Below are 20,127 nucleotides of genomic sequence, written 5' to 3' on the forward strand. Positions count from 1 at the left end.
TTAATGACACAGAACATTATTCCTCACTCAAATGGATATACCTCTTACCCTTTTGCTAGCGGAAGAAACGTTTAGTTTGCTTTTCTCTACCAACAGATTATCAATCTAGAATTGGTATACCTATGAGGTATTCAATAATTTAAGAACACACAACACATTTGTAGTGTTTGTTTTAAAACAAGTTTTTTGGACAGTTCCAGGTTTGGTTATCCTGTGCATACATCATTCCTTTTTACAAGACAATGGAACAGCCAACAGAGGTACTATACCCAGATCTCCTTGGGTCCCTTTATATTTCTGTAAGCCCTTCCCTGCACACTTATTAAGGGTTTATGCCTGAGACTCTTTTCCTGTGTGTGACCCACAGACTGCTAGAGCCACTTTTCCCTGCAAGCATAGAGTTTAAATCCTTTTGTTGCAGATTTTAGCCGATGATACAAAGATTGACAGGTTAGGGTGTGAGACTTAAGTCCCTGGCTGCAGGAGTTGGCAACTGCTGAAGCAAATCTCGCACTCCAGAATTTTCCATTGAAATCAGTGGAAATGGCCTTCTGCCATGCTTTGCCACAAATCATAGCCTTGTTTGGCTTCCCTTCCTTGTCCTGCTTCTCGTTTCACCAGTTTATCTTGGGGGTTCTTCCTACTAAATCACTTGAATACAAACACTCGCTTTGAGTTTTGCCTCAGGGGAACTTGAAGTAAAATAGCTTGTTTTACATAAAGTTGTCTGAGTATTAACTACAATTCTTTGTCTATAGTAAAGAATAATACAAACATAATTTATTAGTGACTCCTTTGCAATAATAATTTTGGTTACAGATTCTTTTGGAGACAGTGTGGGCTTAGGAATTAAACCAAGGTTCAAAGTCAATCCGGGCAGTTCACTAGCCATGTAACACTGGAAACATTAATAGTTGTTCCTTATTCAATTCCACTGGACTAAATCCCCAGAGGAACGTATTGAACATTAATATGTCTAGCGTAGTGCTTTGTTCATAGAATTTCTCATTATCAAATAGCTCTCTTTGTCTGAGCCATCCCTCTACTTGTTTGAAAATGTTTAATCTACCAAAAGTATGATACATTCAACCCAACAGCAGTAGGAAAGTCCATTAATTTATTCCATATAGGTTAGACCATGTCATCCTGACTATTGATCTTTCAGGAAAAGACAGGATTTTAAGAGGGTAGGAGACAGAAAGGCATAGGGTTTAGAAGTACTATGCTTCTGAATATGTCATGACAGATAATATATCCTCCCCTCTAATCCAGAAAGCCAATACTATTTTCTACCTTTTTCCTCCCACCTTTGGTGGTATCACCAAACTTGAATAGAAATGCCATTATAGAAGCAAAATTTTTTAAACTCCAGATGTCAGGGAGAAACGTTATCTTCAAAAGTTTACCGGGGAAGTCAAAGCCACTTGATATTTATTACAAAGGCAAGCTGCTCAGTGAGTGTGTCTATGAGGTAGGAATATTATATTGCTCATGTTATCCTGTAGTTAAAATTATTTGCCCAACATCTGTGATCCCTTCCTCCTTTCTCACAGAAATTCATTTTGTTTGGGTATCTAACCTTTCTTATGCAAGTCCTTGTGGTGCCAGCGAATCTGAATTCAGCTCCACCTCCATGAGAGGGCATGAATAGTCGAAAGATAATGTAGTGTTTATTGATTTAAAAAAAAAGTACATGATCTCACTTGGGCAAATAAATTTTGGGTGAAGTATTTCTAAGTCTTTTGAATAAGTTATTCCTGGAATTTGAGAGCCATCTGAAGCAAATTTCTTATCTCTCTCTCATTTTCATGGGGAAGTTATCAACCGTGTATGAGTTTAGCAACTGCTACAACCATTTCACAGTTGGACTAAAGATGAAACAACTAAAGGAAGTAGCAAAGCCCAAAGAATTACAGAGAAATAGAATTAGAGCACTCAATTCCAAAGAGAGTCATTTCTCTATTTGTGTGAGCTAATATATTTCCATATTTTTAAAGTCAATTTGATAGGGTCTATTTTGGTAACAAATTACATCAACCTGAATTAAACTGCATGAATTTATTCCCTCACAGTTCTGGAGGCCAGAAGTCTGAAATCAAGGTGTGGATGTGGCTAGTTCCTTCTGGAGGCTCTGAGGGAGAATATTTCCCATGCTTATTTCCCAGCTTCTGGTGGCTTCTGGCAATTCTTGGCATTTATTGGTATATAGACACATTCCTCCAATCACTATCAGTTTTTTTCATGGCTGTCCTTATGTGTTAAGAAACTGTGTTACCACTAAGACTTGATTAGGGCCTGCCCTAAATCCTGAATGATCTTGTCTCAAGATCCCTTACTTAAACCTACAAAGATCTTATAAAGTCATATTCACAGGTGCCAGGGGTTAGGCTGGCGATGACATGTCTTTTTGGAGACACAGAATTCAACGCCCTACAGCGGAATTTTTGTTTCTCACAGACACAACCATTCTTTCTGATAATGGACTCAAATTTAAGTCAAATAAATCATCCCCTTATTCTGTGGCATAACTCTAGGTTCCTGGTCTTACAAATGATTGAATTCTACAATTTAAACTTTGAAAGGGCATTTTTGGTCATCTCATCTAATGTTTTCCCTACCATAAAAATCTCTTTAAGGAGTTCCTAAACAACAGCTGTCTGATACTGGTTTTAATTACTCTGAAATGTGTATATTTTTCATGACATCTATATCACTTCCAGAAAGTTTTGACCATTTGAAATTTTCTAAGACTGGAAAGCATATCTTGCTTTTCAAGAGCCCACATTGTGTAGTTTATATATATGAAAGAGCATTTTAGATCCTTATTGGAGCCATAAAAAATGTACATGGTACTAAGAGTAATCTCTGAAAGAGTATATTGGATTAACAAATGGAAGAGAAAAATGGCTGCTTTGGGTAAGCAGTTTAATTTCTGCATAGTTTATGTGAGTTTACCATTAAGACTTGATAAATATAATATTTGCTTCTATTATACATAGGGGTAGGTTAAAATGAAGTTTGTGGACTTTAGTGAATGAAAACTAAATGCTCATATCCTCTGGTACACAATGAAATGAGGGAGAGACACAAAACATCCAGAAGTAAGACAGATAGGATAAATGCCATAGATGTGAAATTGTTTCTGATTTTAGAATCTTTTATACTTATTCAATAAATATGCAGAGGTATCAGTTCATACTTCCTGCCATTTCCCTTCAAAACTATTACAAAAACAATTTGTGAGGCTCTTAAAAGAGAGAAAATCAGATTTTTCAGAAACATAATATAGAGCCAAATTTCTCTTTGCCAAAAGTCAAAAACACCTTTTAAAGTTGTATTAGGTCAACAGAATGCATAGATTAGGGAGTTTTAAATACGAACTATTTGAATGGAGTCTCAGGATAGAATACCATAATTCTATGACTCTAAAGATACAGACATGAACAAAACTCTTGCCAAACAATGCTCAACTCACACCTCCAGCCAGTTATCCTCAATGTTGAAACGATTTCAAAACAGACAACAAAAGTTAAAAATAAAAGAAATATCAACAAATATGTTAAGAAAAGTTGATACAGGGCGCCTGGGTGGCTCAGTCACTAAGCATCTGCCTTCAGCTCAGGTCATGGTCCCAGGGTCCTGGGATCGAGCCTCGCATCAGGCTTCCTGCTCAGTGGGAAGCCTGCTTCTCCCTCTCCTGCTCCACCTGCTTGTGTTCCTTCTCTCTCTCTCTCTCTCTCTCTCTCTCTCTGTGTCAAATAAATAAATAAAATCTTTAAAAAAAAAAAAAAGAAAAGTTGATACAATGAATCCTTCATAGAGTATTTGGATTCAATTCCTGTCTCTATCTCTTCCAAGTCAATGATCCACTTACTAAGTTAATTTTTTTCCATATAAATAAAAGTACAGATTCATTTTGAGAAACACTGGACTCTCCACTACATACCTATCAGAATGGCCCAATTCCAAAACACCAACAATGCCAAATGCTGACAAGGATGTGCAACAACATGAACTCATGGCTGGTGGTACTGCAAAATGGTATAGCCACTTTGGAACACAATTTGGCAGTTTCTAACGAAACTAAAATACTCCTATCATATGATTCAGCAATCACCCTCCTTGGTATTTACCCAAATGAGTTGAAAATATATGTCCAAGAACAAAAATCTACACAGATGTTTATAACTGCTTTATTCCTAATGGCCCAAACTTGGAAACAACCAAGATGTCCATCAGTAGGTGAATGGATAAATAAACTGTGGTCCATCCAGACAATGGAACACTCTTCAGCACCACAAAAGAAATGAGCTTTCAAGCCATGAAAAGACATGAGGAAACTTAAATGCATATTACTAAGTAAAAGAAGCCAATCTGAGAAGGTTACATACCTTAAGATTGCAACTATATGACATTCTGGGAAAGACAAAACTATGAAGACAGTAAAAAGATCCGTGGTTGCCAGGCATTAAGGTAAATAGAGGATAAATACCTGGAACACAGAGGACTTTTAGGGCAGTGAAAATTTTATGTTTATAATGGCTACATGTCATGTACATTCATCTAGACCCATAGAATATATATCAAAGACAAAAAGAGCCTTACTGTAAACTATGAAATGGGTGATAATGGTGTGTCAATATAGGTTCATCATTTGGAACAAATATACCTCTGGTTTAGGATACTGATAGTGGAAGAGGCTATGGGGGACAGGGGAGGAAAGTGGCAGGATGAGGAAGGAAATATATGAAAGCATTGTATTTTCCATTCAGTTTTGTTGTAAACCTAAAACTGCTCTAAAAAATAAAGTCTATTAAAAATAGAACACTGGAATCTATAAATAAACTTTAAAAACATTTTCATAGGTAGTTCTCAAAAATCATTTAAAAAAATTTTTTTCTGTATTTTTCCCAGCCTATCTTTGGTGCATAGTATTTTTCTTGCTTAATACTATATAATACTATTATTAAATAATATTATTAAATGATAATACTATTTGTTCTATAAATATTTGTGTATATATTATGGTCCAGACATTGTTAGAGGCAGTCAGAATACAATTATAAACTAAAAGAAAAACCTTGTTTTCATGAAAGCTGAATTATAAAAGAAAGAAAATACTCCAAAAAGACAGGTCTATAAATAAATTTTAATTTGCTGATCCATGTTGTGCAAATATAATGATAATGAGTATAAGGTTTATGTGAATTAAAATTAATTGAAAAGAAGAGGTATCCCCCCACTCTTTTTTTAACATTAAAAAGCTGATAATTTACCTCAGAAAACCGATAATTTTAAGTTATTTTCTGTCTTTTTGAAATATATGCAAACCTTTTTAAAAGCTAAATAAGCCTCTTTACAGCTTTAAGACCCAGGGGTGTCTTTCTCAAGGATCTGGGAACCATTTTTTGAAACACAATCATCAAAAAATATAGTGTCCCTATCTCCTGGTTTCTGTGGGATGGTAGAAGCCTTTAGTGGGCACCATGTTTCAAGTTGCAAAAATATCTTGTCATAAAATAGGAGAGGTTTATTTGTCCTTTGGATAAAGCCAATGGCATAACATAGTGATCATCCCAATTACTAAGTGAATTTAAGATGAACCATGTATGACAAATAATGTTGTCAAGTGCTTTTATTTGAAAATTAGTTATTGTTTATCTTGAGAATACACATGCAATGGGTTGTATCTGCTTGAATATATAGAAGGATGAACTTTCTTCCTGTCTTTGAAATCTGTTGGGAGATGGCTGGTGATGTACATCAGAATCTGGTTTAGTGCTTCTTTAACAATTGTGTTTTTTCTCTTCTGCTGATGTGGAGAGGTTTTCTGGATTAAGAAGATATTTTGTTTTTAATTACATTTCCCCAACATGAGATAGACAATTATGTAACACATTGTTTGTGGGGTTGTGAATTCAGAGAGAATGGTCTGTAAAATTCTCTAGAGAGATGATGTTTGAGTAGAGATCCCAATGTTAGGACAGAAACAGCCATATAAAATATAGTGGTGAAGAGTACAAGCAGTGAGAATAGCAAATGTACCAGCTCTAAGACAGAGATGAGCTGGCTTGTTCAATAACACAAATAGGCCAGTGAATGTCACCTTTAGAGAATGACAAAGTGATAACAGATGAGATGAGCAAGATAAGTTGTGGCCAGGTTAGGTAGGGTTTGCAGTCATTAAAAAACTAGAGTCAAAAAAATTCTAAGTGAAAGTATGTGTTATAGTCTAGCTCTTGTGTTTAAAGATATTACTATGTCTGTTTTATATGGACCATGAAGAGGAGATAACTTCAGTGAGAAGCCGATTCAATGTCTATGACAGTTGCCCAGGCAACAAACAGAACTACAGTGATAGTGGTAGATGTTTAGTGAGGTGGTTTTCAGAATAAATTTCGGAGATAGACACTCCATTTGGAGATGAGGGCTAAGAAAAAGAGGGGAATAGGAATAACTCCTAAGTTTTTGGCTTTTCTGATTGGATGAATGATGCCATAAAGAGCTAATGCAGACTGACGAATATTAAAGGGGCTGTGGGATTCTATTCCAGCCATGTAGTGCTTGAGACCCATTAGGTATTCAAACAGACACATCAAGTTAGCAGCTAGAGATGAGTCTGAAAACTCAGAAATACATTTTGGGAAATCAACAGTTTAAACTATATTTTCAACCATGGGTCTGAATGTCATCTAGAATAGAGTAGAAGTAGTGGGGGGAAAAATGGTGGATGCAAACTGTCCTCGGGCAAATGAACATTTGGAGAACTCAAAAAAGGGGGAGAAGCCAGGAGAGGAGAGTAAGGAAGAGTCATTAGTGGAGTAGGAAATAAAACAAAATTATGATGTTTCTCCCATGCCAAAGTAATAATTCTGGTTTAAAAGGAAGTTGTCAGTTGGGTTAGAAACTGTTTAAGTTCAAGGGTGATAAGGACAGATATTTGACATTTTTATTTGGAAAGCTGGTCATGTGGTGACTTTGATGAGATCAATTTCAATGGAATGACGGGGCAGAAAATTTCAATTGAGTGGGATAAGCTGAAGAGAAAAAGACCAGACAGCTCTTTCGGTAGCTGGTAGGAAACAAGAGTATAAAAGAGAAGAGAGTTTTGTTACTTTATTTTTTAATAGGGATGAGTACAGAATGATACAAATTATCCAATAGAAAGGGTGAAAACACTTACCAAAAAAAGAGAAAAAAGCAAAAAGCAGAAGCTAACATGGCAAAATCCTTGAGTTGGCTAAAGTAGCAAGAGAACGCAACATGCAACCGGAAGCTTTGGTTCTAGCTACAGGGAAGGCCACGTCACCATTATAACAGGACAGGGTGTACGGGTACCATTTTAAGTATGTGTATTGATTCATGTGACTCTTATGATCTTCCTTTTCTCAGTGAAATAAAAATAGATAGGCCAGGTTTAAAGGAAAAAGAGGCAGGTATAAAATAGTTGTCTCAGTGTTATTTTTCTTGGAACTGTAGTAGGACTTCTGGGTAAGGCAAATAAACTTAACTTTATGATAGATTTTTATACCTTGATTATCAATTAATGCTTTATCAGAGGCAGCTTTCTTGCTTTAACATAAAATCCACAGTGTAATTCTTAAACAATGCTAATCTTATTTTGATAGCTGTTCTGATATTTACCAATGATTTGTTGAATTTAGAAACATTTTCCCAATATTTTACTGGTATAACTGCTGTAGTTCATGAATATTATTAAAGATAAGATATTTTTTGCCCTGTGTGTCATAACATTATTCCCTTCTGTTGGTTTTCCCACAGTGGTGCCGAATGGATCAGAGTCTGAGCATTTTATGGCCTTTGATATATATATAGTTAAGTTGAGTTCTAGATGGTTTACATCAATTTACCCTGCCACCATAAATGTATGTGATTTTTCATTTTACTTCATCCTTGACAGATTTGTTTAGTAGTGTATTGCTTGACAATTTGTTAAACGACCTGTGGTGTCTTAGCTTGTGTTTTCCCCAGGAGCAGACCTGAGGCCAGGATCTTAGTGAGAATGGCTTATTTGGGGAGGTGATCACAGGAGTATCAGTAGTGGGATGGAGATGCGTGAGAGGAGAAAAGGGAGCCAGTAACAGGTGCCCTATTAAGTCAGTTACCTCTGTGGGTAACGAGGTGAAGCCCATTGGGAAGACTCTGAGAGCCAGTGTAAATGGCATGCCTCAAAGTGATCCCAACTATGTGGGGAAGCAATTATGGTATTTATACACAAATGCCTGCTTACCACTGGTTGAAGCTACTCCTGGTGCCTTAAATCAATTGGAACTTCTCATCTGCACCGTGAGCACCAGAGCATGTTTTAACAGCATGGGAGAGTCACCATCCAAAGGAAAACAGATAGGAGAGTCTAGAAATTGGCTGGAGATGAGTGTGGGCACTGACAGCATTAACCACACACAGTAACTTGCTTGCATTGCTTTTTGATATAATAGCAACAATGGGAAAAACACAAGATTGGCAGAATTTGTTTAGCCATCCCTATGTACCCAGCACTCTGCTGACCCTGGTACATCCAGTCCTTTCTCTTCATTTCACCTCAGATTTCAAGACCCCAGCTATTTTGTTGTTTCTGTTGTTAACAATATAGATATTTTCAGAGATTTTTATTTTTTAATTCTGTAACCAGAATTAAAAAAAAAACCCTCACCACCATCCTTGATAACTTATTCTTTTATTCATTTCATTTTTCTTACTTTAGTTCTATTTTTTTTACTTGAGTTCTATTTTTAATTAATTTTCAATATCCTCAAGTTTTCTTTTTAACATACCTAGATGAAATATTCATGAAGCGTACCTGGGTGAAATATTTTCTGAGGCTTCATATAGGAAAATGTTTTTTTATTATTTTCCAACGTGATTAATAAATTTGTGGATATAAAGATCTTGGTACATAGTAGCCCCACTCAAATTCTGTCCTTACTTTTATTATTGGATTCTGTAAAAAATAAGTAAATAAATAAATGAGAAAAAAAAGAAAGAAGGAAAAAAGAAATAAAACCAAAATTATTTTGGTATGTGTTTCTAGAAAGCTTTTTTTTTTCCTCCTTTGGAAATTTTTTTTAAAAGATTTTATTTATTTATTTGACAGAGAGAGACACAGTGAGAGACGGAACACAAGCAGGGGGAGTGGGAGAGGGAGAAGCAGGCTTCCTGCCGAGCAGGGAGCCCGATGTGGGGCTCGATCCCAGGACCCTGAGATCATGACCTGAGCCAAAGGCAGATGCTTAATGACTGAGCCACCCAGGCACGCCGCCTTTGGAAATTTTTGGTACATTTTTCATCACTGAAATAAAAATATTTCTTATTTATGTATTTGTCCTAAAACACTTTAATTAGTTTTTATTTCAATTTTCCTTTCTTTTTCTTAAGTATGGTAATTTATTTTTTTTTTCCCCTGTAAAGGCTTCTACTCTGTTTCTTCTGTTTTCTCCTATGGCCAGATTTAATAGGCATAGGTTGGAATCCTAACATCTGTCCCCTCAAAATATTGTCTTTTAAAATAATTTCCCAACAGATAACTTTCCCCCAGTTTTCTGGGGCTTTTCTTTCAATTGTGTGTCATTGTTGAAGGAGTGTATCTCAAGTTTTTCCTCTAGAACACAAATTAGAAACTGTTGCTATTCCTACTCTATTCGTATGTATGCTTCCACAATTCTCATGGCTCACCTGTCTTCTGCTCTACAGACCTAATGTACATGCCTCTTACTAGCAGACCTGAACTCAGAATTATATGGGTAAAGGATTTTGGTAAAATTTAATCTTAAACTGCTCTCCCCACAGATAACAGTTTTTTTCATGTTGTAATTGGTTGTTCCCTTGATGTTGTTCAAAAAAAATACTGCCCCAAGATGGGATGTGTGTGTGTGTGTGTGTGTGTGTGTGTGTATTTTTTCATTTGTGTGTGTGTATTTTTAAGACTTTATTTCTTCAAAGTTTGATGTATATGTTTTAATTCTGTATCATCAGCTTCTCTAACAGCCACATTTAAAAATTTTAAGCCTAAAGTAGGGGGGAGAGAAACCTTCAAAATAATTGATCCCAATTTTCTAAGATCACGTAAATGCTATACCTTTGGCATTTTTAGGTTTCAAGAGGGCCTTAAGATAATCACATACCATTTTGCACCCTGTCCCCTTCCTTTAAACACGTAAACAGAGAATGATACAGACAACAGCAATACTCTCAGCATGAAAAACAGCAATATGCACTCAGTTAGGTATGAGTCATCTTGGAAACTGAGGATTCTTAATGTGAACCCAATTCAGAGGGAATGCTTTATGCCATCTCCTGTTTACTTAGAAAAAGGACAAAAGCCATTTTACAAAATTTTTGAATCATATAGAAATTACTATATGAATTTTGTCTTTCTCTCAACTACTACTACTTAATTTTCATGTTCCCTCAATGACTGTATGTCTAATACCCAAACCTATGTCAAAATATATCGATGATTTAATTAAAAAAAAACTAGAAATAAAAGTACATTTTACCTTAAGAATTTTACAAAAATATGCACTTTTAAGGTGATAAAATTACTTCACTTCCTAAAGTAAATTTTTGTCTAGAAATTAGAGGTCTGGGGATAGGAGGGGACGAGAGGGTGCAATGTATATAACATATCTACATGAAAAAGGCAGTGACAATTTTGGGCTTGATCTACTTAGTTAATCAAGTTAGAAGAGACAGTATCTTTCGGGAAAGAACATGTTTAGTTATATTCACTGGGAACCAGGACTTCCTACTAGAAACAGGATAGAAAAATGAAAGCAAAGTAAACTCCTTGGAAATGAGAAAATGCTCAATGATCAGACCTGGGGCAAGGTCCAAGTTTGGCATATCATCAAGAGTCACTTGGGGCACCTGGGTGGCTCAGTCGGTTAAGCATCTGCCTTCAACCTAGGTCATGATCCCAGGTTCCTGGGATCGAGCCCTGCATCGGGCTCCCTACTCTGCGGGGAGCCTGCTTCTCCCTCTCCCACTCTCCCTGCTTGTGTTCCCTCTTTCGCTGTGTCTCTCTCTGTCAAATAAATAAATCTTAAAAAAAAAAAAAAAAGAGTCCCTTGATGGGGCAGCTCTGATGTTGGTCTGTCACTACTGTACCAATGGATGAGTCACTAAATCATTCTTCATGTAAATCAAGGTTTATGCTAGAGATAGAGTCGAGACAGATGGCTCCAAAGATGGGGAAAGGCTGGGAAAAAAGCAAGTTCTAAGTGTTTCCAAAGGTTAATGGAATGCATCTTGTCCCTGAAAAATGTCTTGATGAACCACTGATAAAGTTATATTGAGAAAAGAAGTATCAATGGTGCCAGAAAAATCACCCTGTATGAATAGGTAAAACAGATGACTTTCTATACTGGACAATTTCATGGGTCACCAAAACCTCAGAAACTTTCCTATTATCCCTCAAGCTTTCATTTGTATATTTATTCAAAGCAAATTAATGATAATTTTTTTATATCAAACTGAAAATTCCCAGAGTGAAGGGATGGGAAGAGAGTGTTTGTAAATGTTAAAAAGAAAATAAATAATTGAAGGGTTGGGGAGATTTGAAACTCTCGTCAGTCATGCAGTCATAGAAGTGTTGAAGTGTTTTTTTGTTTTGGTTTGCTTTTTGGCTTGTTTTCGGTCTTTATTTAGCATGGTGCTTGGAATTACTGTGGAATTTCAAGGAATATGTGGATAAATTTTATTTAGGGTAAATATAAAATCAGAAATGAGGAAGAGGAAGAAAGTACCAAATGACTGTAATCCTTAAGGGATGGGGTAAATCTCATGGAGTCAAGCTACACATGAAGACAAGGAGGCTAAATGCTAAATGCAGGGCCTGGCTTTGCAATATGTTTGGAACCAGAAAATGTTAAGTACTTGGCCCCTTGAAAACATTGTATATGGCCCTCTCATTATCCTCCTGCCTCTAGAAATACTCTCCTTATGCACAAGACACACACAGCTCTAATGCTTTTGTCCTTCAAACTGGAATAGTTTCTTAGGTTGTCTATGCATGGGTAAAACAAGAATCAAGCTAAACACATACATGTTCTTCTATCAATAAATTAAGGTACTCAGGATCAACTGAAAAAATGAGATTTCATTTCATTCATTCCACAGCACTTTGGTCTGAAAAAATGTAACTGGTATCATCAGTAAATGAGTCATGTTAGAAGAGACCAGACATTCAGTACTGGAAGCCTTCCTGTGCTATGCTCAGATAATGAAATCCTTTAAAAAAGCTATGATGTAGTCTGTCCATGTTTTTCCCTCTTTCATAGAATTCAGGATATGATTCAAGGCAACCAGGAGAGTTCAGTCTGGGATAATCATAATGTTATAAAGCCTGTGATGACTGATTATGACTTATGAGCTTTATTGATATAACCTTTCAAATGTCCATCAAAATTCTTCTTATAGATTAAACTTGGTATGCAGGACTCTACATGAAAGAATGAAAATACAAGATACATCTGACTTTCTGAATCTATTATCAAAGGTAGAAGTCAACAGTTGAAAAAGTGGTGTTGGAATGAGGGAAAATCATAACAACAAACACTGATATCAGGAAATCCGATGTGAACACAAACAAGCCATCTGTCCTAGCCAGCACCACTCCTCCCTAGAGTAAAACGAGCCTCTGCTTCTGCCCCATGCTTTAGAGCAGTGTCTCCCAAACTTTAATATACATTCTTAGAGATATGGTTAAAATTCAGATTCTGATCAGTAGGTCTTAGGTGGGCCTGAGATTCTACATTTCCAATAAAATCCTAGGTGAGGATTTCCCAATCTCAATATTATTAATATTTTGGACCAAGTAATTTCTTTGGAGGACATATCCTGTGCAGTGTAGGATGTTTAGCAGCATCCCTGGCTTCTACCCACTGGTCCCACTACTTTCCCTGACCAGTTGTGATTAATCAAAATGCTTTCAGATATTGCTAAGTATTCCCTAGAGGACAAAATCACCCCCATTTGGAAACCACTGTCCTAAGGGATGCTGATGCTGCTGGTCTTGAGAGCAAGGTTTTGAGAGGGACCTACCTGGGCTTTCCATTAATTATGCAACACTCCACAGAGTAAGGAGTATGTGGGTCCAAAAGAAGAACATATTCTGAGCCTATGCTTGTCTTCTTGAACAAGTTCTAGGTAACTAGGAGCTGGGAGTTTTCTGCTAAAATGATCTAGGCCTTCTAATATTTGTGAGTCCTCTCTGCTGGATCTGTTTTCCCAAGGACTGACTATGTCATAGATGTTTATGGCCCCAGGCCTTCAGAGGAGAGGGAGACACTGTGAGGAGCTATAGGCCAAGCTTGGACATGAGTGCAGAATGTCCACATGCATGCTGCCCTCCACAGTGGAGGAAGAAATGAAAAGCAAAGAAAATGTTATGGAGGAGTTGCAGGATGGAGGTTGAGAATGAATTCCCTTCATACTGCCATGTTTTTGTATAGAAACTCTTAAAAGTCTGAATATTCTAAGTTCAAGTTTGGCTTTCTAGTTGATTATAAATGTATGCTTATCAAAATAGAAGGCTAAAACATACTCATTTAATGATACTTCTTACTTGATTTATAACTTTAAATGTGTTGTAGATTAGCCCCATTTATTCTCTTGCCTTAGACTCCACAAATACTAGGAGTTGGCCTAGTTTCAGGGCTGGTGGGAAATTCTGGATGTTCAACACCAAGATAAGATCCTAATCAATGGGAAAAACAGAGTACCTTACTATATAAGAGAAAGTTAGGTTGCTTTATGTTGGGAATCCTAAAACAGCAGAAAACATGAAGCTTAACTGGGAGCATGTATTTCCTTGTGAGTCTGTCTGACTCAAAGAGCATTTACTTTGTGCTATGCCAGGCATTAATAAGTCTTTCTGTAAAGTGTTAGTAAATATCCTTTGCAAGCTGAATGGCCCTGTTGCAACTACTCAACTCTGTTGTAGCTTGAAAGCAGCCATAGATAATATATAAATGAATGGGTGCAGCTGTCTTCAAACTTTCTTTACAAAAACAGACTATAGTTTGCCAACTTTTCTGTTATATTCCTCCTCAAGACAAAGAAAGGGACTTTTAAGTTACATGTTAGTGGGGCATAATATTAAGAGTTGGCAGACAACTTCTCAACACATGTTAAAAATCAAACCATGTACTGTGTGGGTGATACAGATAAAAATACAAGAGTAGGTTTCTTTTGTAACATATCTTTATCTTCATTTTGCCTACCTGGCCTCAGAATCTTGACTGCAATCATATTCATCTTTCATTTAGATATGCTTATCTCTCTGTAATGATACATGGAGGTATTTTGTAACATGAGACTAATAAACATATAAACATAAATAAATAACCAAAAATGATTGAATGCACACTCTCAAACTAAAACCATATACAATGGATGTTCAATCACCTAAAGTATGGTATGAATGCATTAAACATCAATAAATAAATAAATGAACTGAACATCAGTGTTTCATTCTTCTTTATTTGGATTTGGTGCAAATCTTTAAATTAATGTCACTAAGAGACTGAGATTTTCTTTGGTCTTGTCCGAATCATTTATCTATTTGTTTCATCAATACAGGTCTATGTATTGTACTCTTAGCTCACATCAGCCTATGCCAGGATGCCACTTTCTAGTATTAGATTATTTATTACTTCTTGAAGAGAGTTTTTAATCTTTGTTCACATGACCTTTCTAAGGTTCATAGAAGTATTGACCCTTCATCAACAATATTTCTAAAGATATTAGGCCCCTTCATTATGTTCTGTTGAATTCCTATCATCAATAACTTAATTACTTAGGAAATAGTGTCTCCTTGGTTTTTTCTTAGCATACTTGTTCTCTCTTTAGCTGAACTCTCCATGCTCTGTAGAGTTAATTTCTGCTTTTTCTGTGCCCAATTTATGAGTGTTGTATAGCTGAACAGAAGGGAGGTGGGTACTATGATCTCCTTCTGTTGGAAAGGAGTAATTCCTTAATTGTAATATGAGCTGAAAATGGGATTCCCCCTACTGGGAAGAAGTATGGAAGGAATCCCACTTCTGATATAAAAATCATTATATATCTTTCCTGGCACCTGCAGCTCATCATAGGTGGGCCACCAAGGCCATTAAATAGTAATATAATTAGTAATATAATTAGAATTGTCCCTTTCTTCATTCTGTAACCACCTCTAGTTTCTTAGTAATTCTTGTGCAAGAGCTGAAAGATATTGGTTTGCTCATATTAAGACATCTAAGACTGTTTTTTTTTAATGGACTTTCATTTTTTAGGGTAGGTTTAGGTTCCCAGCAAAAGTGAAAGCACAGAGATTTCCAATGACTCTGTATCCCCAAGACACGCATAGCCTCTCCCATTATCAATATCCCTCACCAGAGTGATGCATTTATTACAATTGATGAAGAGTATCTTTTGGCCTTACAACATCCATATGCCACCACACAACCATGATCTACACACACACACACACACACACACACACACACACACAGGGAAAAAAAAACCCAAAAAACAAAAACAACCAAACAAAAAAGAATTAGGGATTGAAAATGAGGGCTACATTCTCATTCTCTATCCTGCACTTGCAATATGCATCAGGTCCTAGTGCGGAGAGAAAGGCAGGCTGATAAAACATTTGCAAAGCAGTGAAATGTTTCAGGTTGAAATATTCAAAAATACATCTGCAAGGCCAAGATGAAATATATTATAGAATACACCAAGAAAAGTGCTCCCAAGATAGAAAACCATGGTTCCTTGCTCATTTCTACCTAAAACAGCTTTAAGGTCTTTATTCTTCTTTTTCTGTAGCTAATACATTCCCAAAACTCTGCAATTATCACACATAAGTAAAGCAGGGAAAATGTGCTATGCTTTCTACAGCACTTCTCAGACTATCCTTGATAATAATAATAATGGTGATGGACAGGAGTTTTATTTCTAGAAGCACAGTCACCATGTAAAACCAAATTATCAGATTTCAGGGCCAAAAAAGAACATTTTGTTGGATGTAATAGTTATAAATCATTCCTCTCTAGAATACTGGAAGTTGTGGCTTTTAGCAAAGAAATATATCAAATGTAGTTTAACATTGACTTTTTTTCCTTTGGAAATGCATTTCAACCAAGCGGACCCCAAAGCTTAGTAAGCTGTGTGTAATTCTCATTCAGGCTACAGTTACACTTTTCCCCTTATTTTACTGAGAAATGTTTGTGACAGTTCATTCAATTTATTCTCCCAATTTGACTTGCTATTTATAGGAGTGCCTCCTGAGGGACTGAGGCCTCAGATTCATTGGGAGCATCAGAGTATGTACTGAAAAAGAGTGAATAATCCCCTGAGTGAATGCTCCACAGCTCTTGTGAATCTCCTTCCTGGAAAAAAAGTGTATTATACTTTGATTTCCATGTGTGGTCATATATTTCCCATTGTGCCATTTGTCACATGTGGTCTCATTACTCAAGGCATAACTGATTGAACTAGGTTTAAGTGCCAAGACAGGAAAAAAAAAATCTATCAATGGGCTGTACAGATGTCTTATTACATTTTGTCTTAAAATACAGAAGAATATTAAATCTAATTATATATATATATATACACACACACATATATATATATCATAAGGAAATGGAAAGTGTGCATAAGCATAACACTTGAAGTAGAATAAACTTTATTTAAACACCTTCCATGGAACTTTCCAAATAATTTTCATAAGCAAGAAAAATTATTTTCATCATAATACAAATATAGGAAATGCTGAGTTAAATAAATTTGAATGGATTAGTTTAATAACAAAGTTTCTCAGGATGTTTAAAATACAAATTAGAGGGGCACCTGGCTGGCTCAGTTGGTTAAGCCTCTGACTCTTGGTTTCAGCTCAGGTCATGATCTCAGGGTCATGGGATCAAGCCCCACAATGGGCTCAGTGCTAAGCAGGGAGACTGCTTGAGATTCTTTTCCTCTCCCTTTCCCTCTGCTCCTCTCTCTCTCTCTCTCAAATAAGTAAAAAAATCTTTAAAAAAGACAAATATAAATTATGAATCTCTATGGAAGTTATAGCCAAAATTTTGTCTGTAGATCATAGGTTACTTTTTAAATGAGCTTGTTAACATATCAGAGAACACTAGATTCACATGAATAAGAAAATATCAAAATAGAAGAATATGAGAGATTGATTTTATAAAAATAATGTCAGAGTCATATTGGATTTACACCAATGTACCCCACACTGGTACAAGAGGAGAGTGGGCTAAAATAGGGAGCAAGAGAAACAGGTTTTAGGGCCATAACAAGATACTTTATCACTACACTACTACCCTGCTTAAAAGATCTTTAATGCTACTGTATTGTACTTTACTTTAACAAAGAGTTGTTCTGAAATTCGGGAACTCTCTCTTATTGCTCCATTGTTCTTATAAAAACACTCATCAACTGAATATGTTAGATCAATATAGGGCAATGTGTCTAGTTCAAAGTTTCAACTGAAAAGAACCCCGTTTTGTTTTGTTCTAACTGAGTGACATTTCAGTGGAGACCTTTAATGAATGCACAGGGTATCTATAAAACAATTACAAACTTGGTTATTGCCTTCTGCCTTTCCTTGAGCCATTGATGAAGAAAGGAGATACTCCTAGACAATTGTGCCATCAAAGGTTGGAGCTTTCTTAATCTAAGCAGTGCATGAAGGTAGAGAATAGTCAAGCTGCGTTCTGTTACTATTTGGGGCCAACAAACCAGGGCCTTCCATGAGGCTTTGCCTACTGTCAGAGAATACTAATTGTCTAACCATTATAATTTTCTCTGTCCTTCTAAGGGAACCCTCTTCACCGCCATTACCATCACCATCACACACAGTTATTGTAGGCAGCCATGTACCCAGTTACATAGTCCTATTTCTCAGTTTTCTTTGTAGATGTGCCATTACTCTCTTCATATAGTCCCTTAACTCTTAATGGAGGGTTTTGAGGACTCTGTTTATAGCTGCCTAGCCCAGTTACTGATTTGTACAAGAGAGGATAGCTGATTCATACAAGTACAACAGAAAAGCAAACACTGGGGACCTAATGTGTTACCCAGACTGCTCCAAAATTATGACCATAAGGCATCATATTCCTGTCAATAACTAAATTGAATACCCACGTATTTAGGGATTATGGGGATATCTCAGCACAGGAAACATATTTTAAATTATATAGTCCATTATGCCCTCAATTCAAACACAGCCTTTTCACTTGGGTCCTAAATGTTCTGTATTATAGTCAATTTCCATCAGCCTGTTTTACATTTAAGGCTTACAGGACCCTACTATTTGGAGATATAACTTTATAAAGAAAGAGAAAATTTCTTTCTATAAAGTGGCATTTATTTTCAGCACCCTGGTACAAAAAGAATAAGTTGTCCCAAGGACCCATGTCAATACTGGGAAGATTCCAAATGTACCAAGTTCCATGCAACTTGAAGAGCCTAGCTAACACGGAGCAGAAATGGATTTCTTCCTTACATCACCTTTGGGGGATCATTGAAATTAAAACAAATGACGTTCAGGTTTTACTTTCATTTTCCCTCATGAGATGACATGACTTAGATTTTGACTAATATTTGGAGAGAGACTACTGTAAGGAGGCATGCTATTTACCTTGTAAATTATACCTAATATCTATACACACACACATATACACATGCACCTCAAGGAAAACCTATGAAGATGTATGTAAAAGAGAAGAGCAAGGTGGGGAATGATGAGAAACCGCACACTGTGTCATTCCTGTGTACTGTGTAGATGCCATTGATCAGCATTGGCAGGCCATTAATACAACCCACTTCCTGAGAGTTGATGGTATTATTCTGACCCACTCAAGCTACGGAATAGTGAAAAGCCATCTGGCTCTTTTGGTGCCATAAACTCTTATCTCTGGCTTTTCAGGCAACATGTTCTAACCAATTGAAGTAAATCTCAAGGACAACACGCCCCATCAATCAGGACGTTTAATTTATAAGTAAACAATGGAAGAAAATTATAGAAGGATGAATTCATCAGCTATCCCATCTGTTGTTCCTGGAATACTGTTTTGTTTGTTTTGGGGGAGGGAATTTGCCTTCTCTGTCAAGGTAGGTCTTTTTAATTTGTGTATAATTCCCAGAACCTAGGATTTGGGTGGGTTGTGATGAAATTCTAAGACCCAAAAAATATGCTTATATGATATTACTCCTCACCAATTTATTCTACATATTTAAGTACATATTAGGGAATTGTAGAATTATATGGGGCTTATTTTTTTTAGTTTCAAGTTGTAAAGAGGCTATTTAGTGGATAATAATAGCTCCATATGTCAAAGGTGACTTACAGTGATGAAGTGCTAAATTCTTCTTAAGATCAAAATTATTCTAGATCTCCCTATTAAAGATCTAAGATGCACTGGTGTTTGTCTCTCCCTTTAAATAGATATTAAAATATTTTTTCTTGTTTCAAACTACTGAGAAATTATTTTTGTACTTTCAAATGGTTTCAAATCAGTTTTCTAATTGTCATCACCACATTCTGTGAGCTGTGTAGGGTTGGTATAACCCTCATTTAACACATGTGGAAAAAGAAGTCCAGAGATTTTAAGATGGCATTTTAGGGTGACATTTTTTTTCTAGTAGCAGAGTTGTAACAATAAGCCAGCTAGCCTACTCCAAGTCCTATAGTACTTTCATTTTACTCAAAGACATCAATGTTATGCAGTGGAGCTGCCCTCTTCCTTTACTACTGTTTGTTAGATAATTAAATTTATTAAAAGCCAAGTCTTTGTTGGAAACAATCTGGAGAGTGTATCTTCTATAAGGACAAAACAACCTTAGAATAAAGCTATCTTTTCTCCAAGGAATCATTGTACACAGAGTTGAGATTTAAAATACAGTATAGCTAATTCCATAAAACTAAGTCCTTTTTAAAGAGTTTATTTGAAATCTATACTCAACCAAGAAATTTAGGTTCAAGGAACCTAGTAAAAACAACAAACAAACAAAGTTTAAAGATTACTATAAAACTGTCTTTCATTCACAGAAGCTTGGAACACATTTTTGTAATCTTCTCCTTCTACCCCTTTAGTTATAGGATCTCCTGAAAAT

General features: G+C 36.1%; 1 long non-coding RNA gene across 1 annotated transcript in view; it reads right to left on the minus strand.

Moving 5' to 3' along the window:
* The window catches only part of LOC141374756 (uncharacterized), a 58,417-nt gene that overhangs the window by 18,947 nt on the left and 19,343 nt on the right, over positions 1-20,127 (minus strand). The window contains exon 2 of the long non-coding RNA XR_012381881.1: positions 14,244-14,302. This is a non-coding gene — a long non-coding RNA (uncharacterized lncRNA). The remainder of the gene's footprint in view (positions 1-14,243; positions 14,303-20,127) is intronic.

Source organism: Callorhinus ursinus, unplaced genomic scaffold (assembly GCF_003265705.2).
Source record: "Callorhinus ursinus isolate GAN/ISIS: 27379988/994484 unplaced genomic scaffold, GSC_fseal_2.0 scaffold21, whole genome shotgun sequence".
In the NCBI taxonomy this organism is placed as follows: Eukaryota; Metazoa; Chordata; class Mammalia; order Carnivora; family Otariidae; genus Callorhinus; species Callorhinus ursinus.